Here is a 15512-nt window from a genome sequence, read left to right on the forward strand (position 1 = left end):
TACCTGGCAGAGCATGGACCAGTGCTCTGATCCAGCTCATTTAAGGTGTAAACATACATTTCAGGATTAGTAGAAAAACATCTCACCGTGCTATTTCAAGAGAAAAACTCATCCACAGATACTTGCTAAATGCTATGGAGACTCACCCAGGAAACAGCAGGGAAGAAAACAAAAGACCCATGTGTGTGGGTGTCCCAGAAGAAGGTCAAGTACACCTGCTAATGGAAAGAAAAACTCTTTTTTAACACCCATTTAAAGTGAGTATTCATGGCAATATGGAAATTGTGAAGAAAATAGACAAGAAATTGACTAGGAAAAATTTCATCAAAATTATTCTGAAAGTTGTGTGAACATATTTCATTTACTACTAGCAGTGACAGAGGTAGTGATATCCTGTACACGTAATGAGAAAGTTTCAGTCAGGACAGGACAAATATGGACAAGAAAATAAACTCTACAACACACCCACCCTTAATATTTGATCAGCCCATACAGGTGGTTATGCACTGCACCTGCAACATCTCTCCTCCACTGGCACATGAATTTACTGAACGTATGATGGGTGACTAAAATAAATGGAAAACTGTTACTTCCAAAATGTAGTCTGTGTTCTGTGATTATCAATGTTATCAAAACGTTCATATTTCTTTTACATAACAATAGATAATCAGATTTTAGTTCAATTATGATATGAAGAATCCTACTTAAGCACAGAGGTGGATAGCACTTTCATGCTATAAAAAATCAAAGCTGGTTTAAGATCATGAGAATTTCTTCCATTCAGACATTCAAGGAGATAAACAGCACTGCAATAGTTTTTTTCAAAAATTTGAGTCTTTCAGATGATTTCGAAGTGCTTTGTACATCGCATCATATTTCTGTAATGGAGATAATGTGGACTGAAGCAATCAACTGTATTATAAGTGCCAATTAGGTTGCATGATTTTTGTGATGTGATGTTTCTGATTCTTTAATGGTTAGGAATGTTGTATTATTGTGTTATATTTGGTCCATAATAGAAACTTCCACACAGTTACGAACTTTGCTAAAGAGAACTTTTTTTTATTGTCAGAGAAGATAAGAATCTGAAAGAGTCAGCTATGATAAAAGTCAGATATCAAAGAGATGAGCCTTGTGGTTTGACCTCTCCAGATCTTGCATCTGATCAATATAGAACTGTAGCTACATTCACATTTTATGAAGAGATACTGGAGTTGTTTCATAGAAATTATACTCAGCTATTTTTTGTTTAACACATTCTTTTATTTCCAATTTTCTATACAATATAATCTACAACTGTTTGATGAACAGTCCAGTTGAAGAGCTGACAAGCACTGCCTCCATTTTATCACATATTTGAAATTCATTATCTATATATAAATTATGACTATTTTACTCATATTTATTCAGTTCTCTGAAAATACATCTGAAACAGTGATATCTCTGTTTTTTGTGAAACAACATTTTTATAAATAAATTATATGTGTAGTATTTTTTTCTTTTTGTTTGCAGAGACCAAATGTTAACAAAATTGAGCATGTCTGTAGCTGATTTTTTAAAGCAAGAATATTTCCACTCAGGTCCCCAGACATAGCCAGATTCTCACCGATGTGTATGAAATACTGTTTCATCTGACTTCAAATGGGACTAGCAAACATTTCAAGTAAGGAATAAAAAGCCTGTTCACCTCCTTTATAGCTTTCATAACCATTTAGTTGGGTGACCTAAAAAATGTTTGAGTGCAGATTATGTGAGGCAGAGCAAGAGACAAAGAAGTAAAGCATCATAGTAGTCACATTTACATGACAGAGAAACCAAACATTCCTACAGCTGGTGCAACTTTGAACATTATTGAACCTTCAGTAAACAAGAAAACAAATTAAAAAAACTCACATTTAATCAGAAGTTATGGCCCCATGCACTGCCTCCTACAGAACCATCAAAAGACTTTTACTGCTTCTTTTTCCAGCCTTTTGAATTATTCCTGCTACATCAAGCCACATTCCACTCCTGTAAAATTTTGCACTTAACAGCTGCAAACACATCAAGCAAACTGAAAACCTCTTGACTATGAAGCACCCCTAGAATACATGAGATAGGTCTCAGATTTCCTTTCTACTAGTTTCTGATACTGGCAGCATTTGTGTGAAAACAGATTTGTTTGTTTGTTTTGTGACTATCACACAACTAATGATTGCTGAAAGCCTGGAGTTTCTCACAATTATATGAGGTTCAAGCGATGCTTCCAGCACATAGCTGCATCAAGGCTGGGAACAGGCTGGAATCTGAACCTAGATCTGGATCTGAGACACCTCTCCTGGCATCACCTCCAGATGCCATCCCTCCATCAGAGGATGATAAATAATGGATAGTCATCCCCAAATCTAGCAGTCTGGCATATACATTGCTTTTGAAATAATAAAGTGTTAATTGTAGTAACCCATGACGGGCCCTTTCTCTTCTTTTTTCTCTAATCTTCCGCTGCTTAAATATCACTGTGACAGATCCTGCATGCAAAATATGGCTTATATAAAGCACAAAGCACAACTGACTCTGTTTGGTTACGGCCATATTTGGATGAAAATTACTTAATTTACCTTTGTTGATATTTCAAATTATTTCACATTTTCCCTGAACCAGATTAGGTCATCCCATCTGGGAAGCGGGATCTGGATTCTATGCTGGAAATCACAAACTCAGTTAGGAAAACTTCATCTGAGAAATCAACCTACATGGGATTATTCAGCTAAACATTTTTTGTTTGCCTCATCCAGAACATTTTAAATTCACGTGGATTGCTTATACTACCATATTATGGCCAGAAGCTGACAGTACTCAGCTGAGTATTTCCCTGCCTACAGAAGACGATCTGCTTGACCATAGACTGATAGATTCTCTACGGGAAGAATTGTCACATTCCCTTTCCAGAAAACATAACAGAGGAATAGAGACTAAGCTTGTTAACACTTCTGAAACCATATAAATTAGTAGCATTATTAGTGCATTTACAAATACTCAAACATGCTGACATCTAATCCCTTCCTAGATCAAATGCACAGTATAAAATACTATTTTCCTTCAAAATAAGAAAAAAAAAGTGCCATTAATACCACTGTATTGTCAAATCTGAGATGCTCTGGGAATAAAATACATGTTTCCAGGCTGTTCTCTGCAGATCTCTTCCATGTTAGTATTTATATCCAGCACAAGCACCTATCTACCCGTATGTCTCCTGGTCTCCCAGTCCTCACCAATAAACACATCTATTTAACCTACCCCTCTCTTCAGCATCTCTCAGTAATTTCACAGAAGAAGTAATGGAATTTCCCTGTCCAGAAGCATTCATCATTGTCTAACTTCTTTGACCCTTGCTGCTGTGTGAGCAGGCCCAGCTCAGTACCCCATCAGAGGGGAAGTAGGAAAGAGACAGCAAAGCTGAGTCAGAAAGGGACAGAAGTACTTTGCTGCTCTCTGCAGCAAGGGGAGAAAAGTCATGTCTGCAAATCCGGAGGCAGAAACTTTCCCGGCAGAGCCACTGGACAGCGATGAGTTGTTCAGTTGTGTTTCTCCCTCCCCAATGGCATTTTATCAATGGTTGCCCAGCAGTCCTGCATCCCTAGATATAGAAAGGATGTGCACAGAAAGGAGTGGGTGACAGACATGCTGCTGCAGTGATTAATGTGCTCATTCAAGCTGGTGCCTCACCACCTAGTCAATTAATCACTGTCCAGTATTTTGGAAGCCATTAAATTTTGTACCATTTTAATATACCATGTTCTTACCATTCAGCAGGTTTTCCTTTGAAGTGTGATGTCACCAGTTCTGAGTTTTGTTCCCTCGTCATTTATTCCTTCACTACTAAAACATATATTGTTATGACTACTGCTGTGGCAGGTGGGTAATTTCAGTTTCTTGTTATGACCTCTCAAAGGATGCCTTCTGGGAAACCCAAAATATGTGGAGCACATTTTCTTCTTTATTTTGGTTGTAGTTCCTGGGAGTTATTTACTCCCACATGAGAGGTCCAACTCTTAACATACTGAAGGTAGTCCCCATCCAGCTGTTGCTGAGAAAAGGAGTTGGTGACCAGCATCTTGCTCCTGCTGGAGCAAGACAAAGGTGGAAGCAATTTTCTTTATGAGGGGAAATGGAGGTCTATGGTGTGATCATTAAAGAATCCCAGCAAGAGGGAATTCATGTCCATTTCTCTATCTGCCTGTGAAGAACATATGAATGAACATATGACTGAAGGACTCAGAAAACATTTTAATTAGTGAAAGATTTATTAGAAAACTCTACAATCTAGAGCTATAAAACTCCATAATCTCACCAACTTGGTTTCAGCTTTCCAGAGGACTTTACATAGCTTTTCTTTGACTTCACTTTTCCTTCTCTAAGTTTCTGTAGTTGGCAAGCTTCCTACAAAATAAAAAATCTTCAGCTTGATTACTCTTATAAATGATGTCACTTGGGGCATTTTGCAGTTAAAGACTCTTGGTGCTCAAAAAGATTTTCAGCAGATTTGATAAGAAACACCAGGAAACAAGTCCTGTTTGGAGAAGGAAAGTGATGGATCATTACCTCTGCAGAAGAGAAAGGGGAGGTTACTTATGTAAGTGAAGGTTATGAATAAAATAAGTACTTTAGCTGAGTAACCTTCTAGAAATGTGAGAAAACAAAACAGTATAGGGTCATAAGAGCAGGAAATAGCAGGGAGCAACCAAGTCAAATGTCATCTAGTAGAGTTGACAAGGTTCACAAGATAGGCCTTGGAGACAGTGCACTTCATTTGCAGGTGAGATACAATGGGCAAAATGCCTACTCCATCCTCACAGAACTCCACCAGTCCCATGTAAACTTTAATATATGTAATTAAAGTATATAATATAATGCATAAATACAAATGTATATGGTGAATACAAACACCCTTCTACTTTGCAATGCACCTTTAAATGGTAATAGTTAGCCAAGCAGAAGGAAAATGTCACAAGCACTCATGTTGATTCATGCTTTCTCTCACCTCTCACTAACGTGAATGATTGAGGGAGCGGGCCAATGACACTTAGACCCATGTTCCTAATCTCAAAGTATTCTGCACAGTACCATTTTCACCATCTTTGGCATCAGAGAAGTTATACTTTCAAGCACAGAGATAAATTTTAACTGCAGTGTCTTGCCCTTGGAGTGCATAATTGATCAAATTAAATTAGTGCTTTAAAAAAGTGTGTTGTAATTTAGAGTCAAAATGCCAAACAGAATTTCTTATGGTTGAAAGTAAGTCTTTTTCTCTTGTACTGAAGTTAAGTTTTTCATCATTTTTATCAAGGATTTCAGCTATGTACAAGGCTATCTTCAGTACAGGTAATTGAAACTCATCCCAAAATTTGAACTAGTTGTTACCTATCACTTAGTAAGCTCACCATCAGGCACAGTAAGATTGCAACTGTTTAATCTACAAAATAGTAACATATAGATAAAGATAAGAAGCTTTGATTTGATCTTTATATGCCTAGTTGTTCTCATTGTTAAAGATCATTAAAAAGCAACTCCCTGATGAATCGTTATAGAAATTTAGTAACAGTAAAAAAAAATTCTATTCAGGTAGAAAAAGGGAGATTCAATTCAAAAATCTCTTGAAAGTTTCAAACCCAAATGTTCAAAGAGTGTGAATTCAAAGTGGAAGTGGTTCAGAAGATGATAAACAGAGAGTCTGCCATAAAAAAAAAAAAAAGCACACACAATACACACGGAAAAGGTTTGGATTCTACTCAAATTTCGCAGCATAAAGGCTGAGAGATAAACCTGATTGATTTCTGTATCTTGTCTGGGGGAGCAAAGGGAGAAGAGCAGGGAGGTGAAGGTCTCATGAACAAGATGACAGTTTTCTTAAGAGTAAATACAAATGTATTGATTATCAATACCTTTGGGCTGCAATTAAAAGGTTTATGAACATCCAAGTACTCAGTTTATAAACTCACCTTCTAATATGGCCAAGGATAGGAAAAAAAAACCTACTAGTTTTAATATAGACCCTGAGAAAGTAATCAACAAGTTTAATGTTGCCATCCTTCATTTCTCAGGGTCTGGACTAGACAGTGAAGGCCAAATCTTCTGGGTTTGTAACCTAAAAGTAACCTTTCTTTTTTCTGCACTAGTCCTCCTCAAACTTCTGCCACACAAGGGTTCAAAACAGACCTTTAATTTTAGGGCCATCTTTGTAACACTTCATGTTCTTTGCCCAAGTGTGGTTTCCCTACACAGGGCAGTATTTTCAGAGAGTATGATTACACCAAGTTTCACTTGAAGCCAGTTCAGAGGTGAATGGTGGCTGGAGCACAGTTTTGCCTTACACTAACCCCCAGTTAAATAGAAATCCAGCAGGCTTTCTGGTAGGATGTGTGACCCCATGGGGCACCCACAGTGGATCACGCTGTTCCTGAAGGATGGCACCCGATGGAAGAGTGGCCCACATTGCAGCTGTTCATGGAGAACTGTTGTCTGTGAGATGGATTCAGGCTGGAGAAGTTCACTGAGAACTGTTCTCATGGGAGGGAACCCCACTGAAGCAGAGGAAAGACTCTCTCCCCAATGCCTTCTGCCTGCACTGCTGGCAGGGAGAAGGTAGAGCTGGGAAGGAGGGAGGAAAGATTTTTTTTAAGGTCTGTTCTTACTCACCTCACTAGGACATTTTGGAAAATTTTGGAGTAATTCAATTTGAAGGAAATATGGATGTCCACGGGTACAATAAAATTTAAACACTTCCATGTTTTGCCAGTCTTACTCAGTTGCAGGTGAAAACTAATGTTACCTTGTTTTAAAAGTACACAGTCAAGATTTGAACTGAAAGCCAGCCTCTGGCTTGCTTGAGCTGGTGCTTATTCCAATTCTTTTTGAAGTCATTGCAATTTTTTCTATTGACATGAACAGATGAATCAGATGGTTTATCACTTAAGTGAATCACAGATTAAAACAATAGTACTTGCACAATTTTTATTACAACCCTTATAAAATTAGTCCATTCTGGATAGCAGAGCACTGATGTACTGCTGAGGCAGTACCATTTCTGTCTGAGAAATCACTGAGCTGGTTTCATGTATACGAAGTTACATTTACCTGAACTCATTCCTTCAGTGGTTACCTAAAAGCTCATCAGAGACACAAACTGCAGCATTACTACTTCTATACTAACTGAGGACTTGACTTTAATTTTCAGCTCAAGCTCCTCGGAAAAGTCAAAAATCTGTATCAGTTCATCACATCTTGGGTCCCTGTAGGAAAAAAGCAAAAGTTACAATATATGTAACTATAAGTGACTTTTCATAGTGAAACATATGAAGCAAAATGTTCCAGCACTTTCTGAGAAAATACAAACTTATCTAAAATATAAATCGGGACTTGGGTTTTTTTCCTTCCCCAAAGTACTCTAACATGGAAGAAGGAACAAGACTTACTGCGTGTCCTGACAACATCTTTGGATTGTCCCACATCCTGCCGCTGGATTCCATTTACGACCACTCTAGAGGTCATGGAGCACCTCAGCAGACAGCACTCCTGAAACCTGACATCATGATACAGTCCATGCCCTAGTAAAAGCAATAAATATTGTAATTTCAGAAGATATGTTCTGATTGTGGATAAAATAACAGAATAATCACAGCCAAAAGACTGTCTAATGTCTAAGCGGTACTAGTAGGCAGTTGTAATCTTCCCCATTACTGCCCCTACTAAACACATCTGAACTGAAATAATCAAATTGTTATATATAAATAATAATAAAACACTAACAAATAATTAATATGTTATTTAGTATGCAACTAAGCTGTCAAACAGGTGGAAAGGATATTTTAACCTCTCTATTCTTATATATTAGAACACATTGCTCATAACAGTAACATACTTAGGAGATACATTCATTGTTTATCAAACCTTATGAAATAATCATTAATGTATGCTTGTTTAAAATGTGACTAATACATTTTTTATATCCACAATATAAAACAGTGGGTATAAACACTCAACAGGTCAAAGAAAACAGGAATTGCAGGTTTCATTGTAATCTGTGGGTAGTTGGTTTGGCAAAAAATGGCCTAGAGATAATTATCTAACCTCTTTCCTCTTTTGTAAAGTATTTTTTGAAACAAATACCTCAACATAAAAAGTGGTTCTAACACTTCTGACTGCTAAAACAATATTATGCAATATTATCAGTTAAAATCTGCGTAATTGAGCACTTATAACAAGCATTGCAAGGCAAGAGCTGGAAACTTCACTCATTTCTTCTGAAGAACATGACAAATGAATAGTCATGGAAATTAAGTACTTTCTATTGCACCAAGAACACAATATAGTGGAAGACAAATCAGATAAGAAGGAAAATACTGTAACCCTTCACTGCATTACTCCAGGTGTGTGAGCTATCCCAACATATCTCTGTGATCCTAACTATATCTGGCCTGAACCTTTATGTGGATCTCCAGTTTCTCCCCGTGTATCCTATTCTCCGTGCATTAGTGTACAGGCATGTCAGAGAAGCACTGAGTGATACTGATTTTCAGGAAAATACTAAGAGCTTCCCCTTATGATGTTCTCTTGGCACCTCTTCATTTGTGTGCATAGGCTTGGAGTTGGACCCCTTCCCTGTTTTCTTGTCTATAAGGCGTTTCACGCCCACATCACCTTTCTTCCCTTGCTTGAAAACTGGGTGCACTATTTCTTCACTTGTTTGTGAGCTGTCAGCTCCCTCATTCCATCCCTTGTGTCAAAGGTTTCCTAACCAGACTGGCCCATCTCTTAGCATTGCTTTTCTTAAACACGTGGTATATGCAAACTTAGTAATAGTGGCCATAAAGACATAATTATTGTATCTTAGAAGACATTCAAGTTACTCCTGATCTTTTCCTAATTGTTCCCAAGATCTTAGCCTTATCTGAGCAGTAAATAAATAGTAAATATCAGATGAACATACAAAAAAAAAAATGAAACTAAATGTATGTGTTGACCTAAACTGAGTCAGGAATTAGCAATTTTTAGTTTGTCCAGTAGAAAACATTTAAATAACAGATATAAGAGAAGATCCCGAGGTTATATTACAGTCATATGTAGAGAGTTCTTTCTAGGCTTTGTCTTGGAATATTAACTACCGGATTATCTTCTCCTCAAAAATGATTGCAAGTATAAGCCAGCTGGGTTTCAAGTATTTTTGCTAAGTATGTCTAAATGTTATTTTTTTCCTCCTGGCCTGGTAGTGCTCTTAAAACAACTAGGGTTTAAACTTCCCCATGGGACAACATCACAATACAAAAATCCCCAAATTTAAACCAAGACGAATTCTACCTTCCTTCAAATTAGGGAAGGCTGCATACTTCATCTCTTTTGCCATTCAGAGAAGAATACAAGTTGTCATGCAGGTCTCTAGTCCAACCTCCAGTCCAAAGGAGGGTCAGACATAGTTTCTCAGATTTCTATCCAGTCAAATCTCAAAAAACTCCAAGAACAGAGATTGCAGAGTCTTCCTGGAATCTGGCTTCCAATGATTTCAACTTTTCTTGAGCCTTGTTAGGTTCCTGTTTTTCCATTTATCCAACCTGTTGATATTCCTCTGGATGACGCATCTTTCTAGTCTATGTGCCCCGTTATCCAGTTTTCTTTGCAAAGCTAATGAATGTAAATTGTCCTTTAATATGGATCACCAATGAAGACACTAAATGGTATTTGGCCCTAGGATAATTTCATTTACTTTCAGGAAGGGAAACAAAATCTTGCGATTTCAATGGGGATCAATTGGGCAAGCTTTGGTCCATGTCCCTACACTTAATACCATCCCATGCCTTTTGATGGCTTTCACTTTGGCAAAAATTTTTGATTTTTTCTTTCAGTAGCCATCCCATGCCACTCATATCTTCCCATCAAAGCCCTGTCTTCCTCCTTAATTTTTTTTCCTGCTTTTGCAGCATCTGTGCAGTTACTTTTGGCATGTTTTGGTCCTTTGCACTGCACCTCATTTCCTCCCAGACCATTTTCTTGTAGTCACTAAATGTCCCAATTTTCTGATTTTTCTGGCGTTTTTTTCAGTTGAATTTCTTTTGACCATATTTCCTTTCCAGAGTGTGGTTCTCCTGCGGTCACGGAGCGTTGGAAAGCCGGCCAGCAAGCTCCCTGTGTGACTGAAGAGACACACAAGAGGGGCTGACCTTGAGCCTCTGCCAAGACCGTTCAGGTGGCAGTTGGAGCAGCGACGTGGGTGACACTGCAGCAGGACACCACGAGGATCCCAAGGCAAAGAGGCAAAGGAGAGGACATTTGTATGCTGTCCAAAGAAGTTTTACTCAATAGATGGGTCAGAAACAAGTGACATGGATGCAGTGGTGCATCAGGGGTTTTTAAAGGGGGTTTGTCCAGAGGGTGGGGAGCATAACATAACCAATAGGATAACACGTAGGGAGGAGCAAGGAACTTAGCAGAACCAATGAAATCATCATGGGGGAGGGGAGAAGCTTCTGGGACAAACCAACTGTTTGATGAGGGTAATTGACATCAAACTTTCGAGAATAAAAGGGGTGGGGTCTGAGTTGACAAGTGAGGGGAGAGGGCAGCAGACCTGGGATTGACAATTTCATAGAAGGGAAGAAGGGGAGGAACTGTGGGACAGACACCTTGAGTGGCAGCCTAGTGGTGGGAAAACTTAGGGGTAAACAACTTGGGAGAAACCATCGTGAGGGGACAAAATGGGGGTACAAGGATCAAAGCATTACTAAAATTGAAATAACTCAGAAAAACACACTGCCACACCAGAGTGTTTGTCAGTCTTCCTTTTCTGTTTCACAAGATTTCGTTTCCCTTGCTGAAAAGAAATTTCATGCTGCTGTGGAATGCAACAGGTGCATCTTCTATTGGTCCATGTGGATTGTTTTCACTTGATGACCAATCACAGCCACCTGTGTCGAGGCTGTGAGCAGTTACAAGATTTTGTTATCATTCCATTCCTTTCCTTTCTAGCTTTCTGATGGATCCTTTCTCCGTATTCTTTTTTTATAGTTTTAGTATACTATTTTAATATAGTATATTTCATAACATAATAAATCAGCCTTCTGAAACATGGAGTCAAGATTCTCATCTCTTCCTTTGTCCTGGGACCTTTGAACACAACCATAATTATCATGTGATTGCATGCTAAAGGGACATTAAACAGTTCAGCCTTCTTTACATAATCTATTTATAGCTATCCTCTTACAATAAGTAATAGAGATTTTTTTTTTTCAGTTTTGGTTTTCTTCTTGATCCTAATATCCTTCTACAACATTTCTTGCTGCAGCCAATGTCCCTTCCAGGTGAATCATTCCATTAGCTGTTTTTTTATGAGTTTGCCTTTTTAGGTTGTTGCACTCATCTTTAATATCCATTCCATTTTAAATTGTTGACTTCAGCCAAATTATTTTCTTACTGCATTTCCTACATTTTCTCCATAGCCAGTAAGAATCTGTGTCCTTGACTAAATTACTTTAGAGGTCTGTCATGGTGCTTTAACTATTTTTGTCCCTTCAGTTTGTTTAACAAATCATCTTACAAAACAATAAACTGAGTTAATTACAATTCATTTACCTAAAATCTGCTTGGTTTTAATAACAGTTATTCTACATTCCCATTATTAGAATTGTGAGTAAATGAACATATTCTGATGCATACTCTTATGCGGAAGAAATTAAGATAAAAAATATGAAGTAAATTAATTTAAAATAAATAAATAAACAAATAAATAAATGCACCATAATTTAAACAAATAGGTAAAGTCAAAGCTGAAAGTGAGTCCTGCTTATATCATTCCCTAGTGTCTTGTTCATTTACTTGAACAGGTAAGTGATAGTAACCTGCAACCAGTGACTAAGGCAGCCTAAACAGACAAGTGAAATACAGAAAATTAATATCTACCATTCTCAACAAAACACCTGAGTTTGGGAAAGTCACTTTCATTCCTTTGAATTTGGCACTAAAATATCTTCAAAGTCTCAGGTGTCAGAATACTTAATATCAATTTGTATTGGCAGGCATCAATTTGAAAATCGCTGAGAGAATTTGAAAGGGCAGAAGAGGACAAGGACTAGATTATTGTGCTGGGTTGACCCCACCTGGATTCCAGGTGTCCATTAAAACCTCTCTATCACTCCCTTCTTCAACACAGAAGGGAAGAGAAAACATAATGAAAGGCTCATGGATCAAGATAAAGACATGGAGAGTGCACTCATCCATTACCACCATTAACAAAACACATTTTTCCTGGAGAAATAGTTTAATTTAATAACAATTAGATCAGAGTAGGGCAATGAGAAATAAAACCAAATCTTAAAAAACACCTTCCCCCCACCCCTTCTTTCTTCTGGAGCTCAAATTTACTCCCAATTTTCTCTCCCTCTTACCCCACCACAGGGCAGAGAAATGAGAATGTGGGATGCCATGAGTTCAAGATCTGTTGTTCCTGCTACTCCTTTCTCCTCAGGGTAGATTGCTCACACTCTTCCCCTACTCTTTCCCGCAGGGTGCAGTTCTTCACAAACTGCGCCAGTGTTGGTCATTGCCCCAGAGTGACGTCTTTCAGGATAAATTTTTCTAACATATGTTTCCCAAGCGGTCACAAGTGCTGCCAGCAAGCCTTCTCCAACACAGGCTCCTTTCCCCATGAGGCCATAGCTCCTGCTGGGAGCCTGCTCAGTGCTGGCTTCTTACAGGGTTACAGTTTCCTGTGGGCATCCAGCTGCTCCAGGGAGGGATCCTCCATAGGCTGCAGGTGTTTCTCTGTTCTGCTGTGGCCCTCCATGGGGCTGCAGGGGCACAGCTGCCTCACCATGGGCTGTGCCACAGGCTGCAGGGGAATCTCACCTCTGGCACTTGGAGCACTTCCTTCTACTCCATCCTCACAAACCTTGGTGTCTGCAGAGCTGATTCTCTTACATATTTTCACTCTGCTCTCTGGCTGCTGTTGCAAAGGGTTTTTTCCCTTTCCTAAATCTGTTATCCAGGACGTGTTGCCACTGTGGATGAAGTGTTCAGCCCTGGACAGTGGCAGGTCCATCTTGGAGCTAACTGGCATTGGTTCTGCCAGACATGTGGGAAGCTTCTGGCAGTTTCACACAGAACACACCCCTGTACACCCCTGCTACCTAAACATTGCCATGCAAACCTAACACATTTATGTAAAAAAAATCACTACTACAAATAAATTTCAATCATGCATTGCTATGTATATTAAAATATTTCTGTATTACTTATAGAAACAGTCTCTGTTACTAACTGTGATGGATTCCTCCTAAAACAACTTCCTTTGTCTCTAAAAAAAATTATTCTTGACTGAAGAAAACTAAGAAATTAATATGAAATCCTACCATTAAAATAGAAAATATAAATACTTTAAAATAAAAACTAAATATTCTAATAAAAATGTATTGAAAGCATAAAAGATTCAAGGTTGAAATTTAGTAAATAGAGTTACTCTATAAGAATAAGCTTGCGGTATGGAATTAGAATGACCTGAAAACACTCAACACATTAAACATGACCTTTAAGATTCAATTTTGTGTGTGGGAGTGTGAGGGTAATGAAATAGCTGAAAGATCATATTTGTAAGAAATCTGCTTGCTGGTGGAAGTAATGTTAGTATAGCCAATGCTGTTAACATTCTCCACAGTCAGTGGACTCTAAGGTCTGACATGTTATTTATTTGATGAAGTGTTTTATTCTCAAGCTCCGTTTTTTGTATTTCGTTTGTTTTCTTTATGTTTTCTATGATTTCAAGTGCAAAAATTAAAAGGAGACCTTTTGACTAAGCCAAAATTTTACACCCAAAACCTGAGGATCATTTGGACTGAGAGAGAAGTTGTTGCATATTATCCTGCATTGTTGGAAATGTTCTTAGTATATGAACAGCAAGACACATATTAAAATAGCTATCTTTGTGTATATGAAAAGAAATGGTTTTCCTTCTATCAATGTGTTATATAAATGATTTTTGCTCTGTAGTTTTTTAAATATATTTCTTCCAGCAAACAAGCCTCTGTCTCCCAAACGCGACAAGTAACTTGCTTCACTATGGTGAAATGGTTAAATAATACCCACAATAAAAAGAAGCCATTAAAAGATTTAAAATCTTATTGTGAATATTGATATCAATGTTGATTATTCAGATTGGGTTTCACACTTGTTCCTCAAGAAATCACTTCTACATTTCCATTATGTGGAAGATCAGTAATGGGTAGTAGTCTGAGGGCTGTGCCAGGCTAGGAGGTTTCCTGGTGATGTCCTTGACTCAGGTCTGGTCAGTATATTAGGCTTTCTGTTCCCCTTAGAAGGGAATTTCCTACAACTGTAACCTGTCTTTACTTTCCCTTGAAGTGGTTGTAATAAGGGATGTTTTATACTCCTTGATCTCACCCCTTCTTTTTGGGTTGTCACAATGAGGGTCTCCAAGGTTTTCATACCAATCAATATACATCTGTTTGCATTACAACTCCAAATATGTTTTTCAGGGATCCTCAATGCAGCACCAACCTCCTTTTATTCACACTTTTCTTTCTGGTTTCTCCCCAGTGTCCCAACCTGATCTTTCCATGTTTACACAATTCACTTGAGACTGTGGAGGGGGAGTTTTGTCCCTTCCTCTGCCTGAAGCCTTTTTGTCCCTCAGTACATGGTATGCTACTTTTTCTTTAGCTATTAATTGGATTTATATCTCCTACTTCCACTTTTCATTTGTAACCCTTGGTCCTAGTCTGTTCATCCTTGAGTCTCCTGAACCTTCCTAGGGTCCCTGACATGCGCTACTCTCTGCAAGCTGTTTATCCTAATCTACTCCCTCTGATACCCCAGACATTTCCAGCATTTTTATAGGGTTTATTTAATCAAATCTCTCTGTCCTTCCTACTTAGGGGGCAGCAGCAAGAGAAGCACAGTGCATTTGTGGAGGAGAGGCCCCCACAGCCTTCTGAGAGACTTAAGCAGCAGCAACAGATGGGTTGGGTTCAGCCCAAGCAGCTGTGGTGGAGACATACACAGATGGGAGCTGCAGCATCCATATCCACCACAGCCACTGCTGAGAACATGAAAGGGGAGATTTTTTTAAAGACTTGAGAATTTGCCAAATTTAGGGAGTTTCTCACAGGGACAGTGCAATGTTCATCCTTGACAGAACTGAATCTGACCAGCTTTTCAGTTTATATGCTAAGCATCGAAGTTCCTTAGCACAGAAAATATCTCCCTCTCCCATTTCTTTCATTCTCAGAAGATGAAAAAAAGAAACCCAAAAACCTTAATATTAAAATTTTATTAACAAAATAAAGCATTCTATCCCCAGGATCTGGTAAAGAAAGTTCAGCCTTCACAGTTTAAGTTTGGCAAAGTTAAAAGAAAATTAAAACAGAGACCTACAAAAGGAAATGTCAAGAAATGTGAATTATGGGCAGTCCCACTGATGTTTTCTGTACCAAAGAAACAACAGTAATTTCCCTAGACTTCCCCTCAGTTTTGCT

Source organism: Passer domesticus, chromosome 5 (assembly GCF_036417665.1).
Source record: "Passer domesticus isolate bPasDom1 chromosome 5, bPasDom1.hap1, whole genome shotgun sequence".
Taxonomy (NCBI): domain Eukaryota; kingdom Metazoa; phylum Chordata; class Aves; order Passeriformes; family Passeridae; genus Passer; species Passer domesticus.